The sequence below is a fragment of the Olea europaea genome, chromosome 5 (assembly GCF_002742605.1).
Source record: "Olea europaea var. sylvestris chromosome 5, O_europaea_v1, whole genome shotgun sequence".
Lineage (NCBI taxonomy): Eukaryota > Viridiplantae > Streptophyta > Magnoliopsida > Lamiales > Oleaceae > Olea > Olea europaea.
In genome coordinates this window covers 6,170,131-6,174,747 of record NC_036241.1, presented here as the reverse complement: position 1 = coordinate 6,174,747, position 4,617 = coordinate 6,170,131, and the positions used below count along the sequence as shown (strand labels likewise).

General features: G+C 35.1%; 1 long non-coding RNA gene across 1 annotated transcript; it reads left to right on the top strand.

Moving 5' to 3' along the window:
• Positions 1 to 1,884: 1,884 nt before the first annotated feature.
• LOC111394939 lies at positions 1,885 to 3,989 on the top strand. Its single transcript, XR_002702766.1, has 2 exons — positions 1,885 to 2,078; positions 2,576 to 3,989. It is a non-coding gene; the product is annotated as an uncharacterized LOC111394939 (long non-coding RNA).
• The last annotated feature ends 628 nt before the right edge of the window (positions 3,990 to 4,617 follow it).

The following is a 4,617-nucleotide window of genomic DNA, read 5'->3' as shown; positions in this document are numbered from 1 at the left end:
CGTAAAAACTCAAACTGTATGAAAATATGCTTACATTATGATATGATTTGATATAGCATGTGTATGAGTCTACTAAGTGTTTCTATGAAACACTCAACCCCTCATGCCTAACAATTTCACATTAATGTACTCAAAGATGATGCAGAGCATACCAGTGTACCTTGATGTAAACCTTAAAGTTATTATTTAACTCATGTCATGCTTAAACAAATATTTAAAATATCAAATATTTGATTAGAATGTTTGAAGGCATTTTAATCAATAGAAGAAGAAATTCTTCAGTGATCTAAAGTACTACTTTTGGGACGATCTGTTTCTCTATAGATGAGGTCTTAACCAAATCATTCGTCTTTTTGTGCCAAAAGAGAACAAAAACTTTTACTAGATCAATGTCACTCTTTTCCATATGGAGGTCACTTCACAGCAACCAAAACAGTAGCTTAGTCTTACAATCAGATATTTATCAACCAACTCTATTTAAGCATGCTTATGAATTAGTAAAGAAGTGTAATAAATGTAGAGGACGGAAAAAATCTCTAGAAAGAATGAAATGCCTTTAAATAACAGATTGAAACAGATATTTTTAATTTTTTATGGCATCGACTTGATGGGACCATTCTCTTTTTCATATGGTCAAAAATATATCTTGGTAGGTGTGGATTACGTTCCTAAATGTGTGAAGGCTATGGCATTACCTACAAACAATGGATGGTTTGTGACTCAATTTCTCAAAAGAGTATCTTTTCCAAGTATGGAGTATATTATTAGTGATGACGAGAAACATTTTTGTAATTGAATATTCTCAGCTTTATTGACAAAATATGAGGTAAAAACCCTTTTGCAATGCCTTACCATCTGCAAACCAGTGGGCAAGTTGAGATCTCCAATGAAAAGTTAAAAAAATCCTAGAAGCTATAGTTAATGTATCAAGCACAGATTGGTCAATGAAGTCAGATGATGCACCTTTTGCCAGCTAAATTGCATTCAAAACTTGTACTGGATGTCATCTTATCGATTGGTATTCGAAAAAGCATGTCACTTACTAGTTGAACTTGAGAACTAGGCATATTGGAAAACTCACATACTAAATTGATATGAAGGTAGATGAGAAGAAGACAATACTGTAGCTAAATGAGCTTGATGAGTTTAGGTTGGGGGCTTATGACAATGCGAAGTTATACAAAGAGAAAATTAAATGATGGCATGATAGGCATATTAAAGAAAAAGAGTTCGAGGTTGGTCAGCAGGTTCTCATCTTCAATTTTAGCCTCAAGCCTTTTTCCAGCCAAGCTAAGATTGTGGTAGTCGGACCATTACAATGGTAGTTGTATACCCATACGGTATAGTTGATGTTATGTTGTGTCTCAAGGTCACCAACGAGGGTTCAAGATCAATGGGCAGAGGTTGAAAGCTAGTTGAGTAGGTGACTACTCCAATGAGAAGACAATTCTACCATTTGAGGATCCAAAATAGCTTAAACAACAAAGTCGAGTTGAAGAATACAAACAAGCATTAATTGGGAGGCACCAAATCTTTTCCCTTTTATTTATTCAAAATTTATGCATCAGTTTAGGATTTTTCATATTTTTGTGTGTTTAAATTAGTTTAGGCATTTTAATCTATACATTAGGTTAGTTGAGTATTTGTGTAATTCATATGAGCTCACATATTGCTTTCAATAAGATTAGGGGTTCAATAGAGTAAAAAGGTGATTTTGTGAGAATTAAAGGTCAAAAAAGAGTTTTATGCTTTTCCATCATTTTTGGACCCACTGGGCACATTAAGTACGTAATTCGTAATGAAAGGACAGTCATAAGAGTTCAAGAGTAGTATAGTTAGTTTAAAAAATAAAAAAAATCTGATAGCTAGTGCATTTGCATCGACCCGGCCCGCAAGCCTTACACTCAAACGGCAACAAAGCCACCAAAATCGGCGTCTCCCTCATTATTTTTCTTCAAAATTTCTACAATCTCTCACCAAATTCTTCCAAATTTCATGTGGGCATTGAAGATTGAACACTACAACATCATTCATTAACTATTTCGCACTTACATCCATCAAATTTCGAGAAATCAAAGGTACTTGTTATAATTTGAAGAATTTCATAGATTTGCTAGTTTTCTATATATCTTGCTATCTATTCAATTTTTGTGATTCTTGATGGAGAATGGGATTAGGTCAATGTTGGGTTTGTTATATGTATTGTGGATTTTCAAATTAGACTTGTTTAGGTTCAAACATTACATTAGACTCATCAATTTTCACATTACGTGTTCGATAAAAGGTATAAATGCAGTTTTGTTCATACTTTAGCATGATGTTCGAACAACACCTACAATAAACATTTACAAACACTTCCATGTAGTTTCATCAATCAAAATTCATGATTTACATAAAAATTGAGGGGGCACAAATTTTAGCCTATGATACCCTATGTTTCTCCCTGTAACTCTGCATGCAGCCTTATTTATGTCCCCTATTTGTGGCCCCCCTTTTGTGTCAACTTATGTTCACATGCATGATTGGTATATCATATATAAGTGAATAATTTTAGTTTTTTACATTGTTTTTTTAGATATGGCACCAAAGAGAAAGAATACTCCGTCCACTTCAAAAGGCAACAAAAGGTCTCGGGATCTTCTATCTCAGCTCGCACTCAACTTGATGATAGGGGTCAAGGCATTTTTGAACCCTTGAACACAAAGATAGATTTGATAATGTGGTCTCAAGATGGAAAGTATGGCCAAAACGACAAATAGTGGTAGGAGACTTTGTAGGGTTTGAGATGACCCAGTTGATTCATTTAATAGAATGAGAAACAGCATCAGGTGATTTCAGAAGGTTTACCCTACCTTGATGCAAGAGTTCTATGCCAACTTTAATGCAAAGTTAGACACACTGGGATCGAACATATGCATCAGACATGGATTCAAGACAAACAGATAGTATTCTCGCTAGAAGTGATTGATACTTACTACGGACTGACTAGGTCAATATGGCAATATCGTGCCAGTACCAATGAATCCAGATATGTCAATCATTGCAAAAATATTGTATGGGAGAGATAACACATGGCCACTCCTAGAAAATGAATTAGAGTACTGATATCTGATAGACTCTCTTGTGATCCTATAAAAATTCATTGGTTACAACATCAATCTAAGCTCACACCGCACCACCATCAATCATCTTAAAGCCATTCTCTTGCATCATCTTGCACAAGGTTTTAAGATTGAATTAGGATCTCTAATTTATGATCTCATATGTTTTGTGGTAATAGTCCAAACCTCAAATATATAAAAATCTTTCTCAATCTCATTTTTGGCATATGTCGTACGTCGGGTGTCAAATACCTTCGAGGGAAGTTACTATGTAAAATTCATCTGGATTAATGTATTATCAACTACCAAGACATGGCAATCCATCAGACAGTAGAGACATCGGCACAGTTAATCGCATGACCAAGAAGACCTAAAGACGGATGATCACATTCCACCTCTTGCATAGCGAGAAGCCAATACCTGATTTTCGGGTTATTAGGCAGTTTGCTGGGCTGAGAAAGATAAATAGGACATTATGGCATATAGAACAAATGATGATAGCTTCATAGGCTAGGGAACAAGCAAGAGATAATAGGGAGCATGGTAAGAATGCTAGGATGTAAGGTATAGAGCGAGATATGAGCAAGCTCTCAAGTGAGCTATTGACTTTACATATGGAGCATGACCTCATGGGGAGACAATTAGATCGATGCACAAGACTAGTTGAGGGCACACACATTAGAAATGAGGCCATACACAATAGACTGGAGGACATGAATACAAGAGTGCGGGCCTTGTACAGCAGATCAGAAGATATATACAAATAGGTTAACTAGATGTGTGTAATGATTAGAGAACTTTACTCTCGATCCACTCATCCGCCACCATCCACTTTGAACCCGTCTGGAGACATCATTCTATCTACCACATGTGGACTGATTTTAAGAGGTACATAATCCCTTATTGGTCCTTATATATTAAGTTAGTTTATGCTTATTCATGTGAAACCTGATATTTATGAATACTAGATTTATTTTTTGCAGTATGAAAAAAATTGATTCATATTGATGAGTAGGTGGAAATTAATGGATCTTAGATGCTTAACCTGAATAACCACTATGATTTACATATAGATTTCTTCTTAGATGCTTTTTTTCTTGTTTTGGTGACGAAAACCCTTTGGGTTGTTCCATATAGATTTCTTCTTCTAAACCTCCATTTAAAAGACAGTTTTAACATCAATTTGATGTACTTCAAGATTTCGCAAATTGGCAATTGCAAGTATCACCCTAATAGATGTTATTCTCATCACTGTAGAATACATATCAAAGTAATCAAGGCATTCCCTTGTTTGTAATCCTTTATTACTAATGTGGCCTTATACTTTTTGATAGTTTCATCGCTTTCATTTTTCTGTTCAAAATCCATTTGTATCCTAGTGGTTTGCTTCTTGGAGGAAGATCCACTAGCTCCCATGTATGATTTTGCAGTATGGATTCTATTTTACTTTTAATGGCATCCTTCTATTGAGATCCTTTCGAGGAATTCACAGCGTCTTGGTAACTTTGAGGTTTAC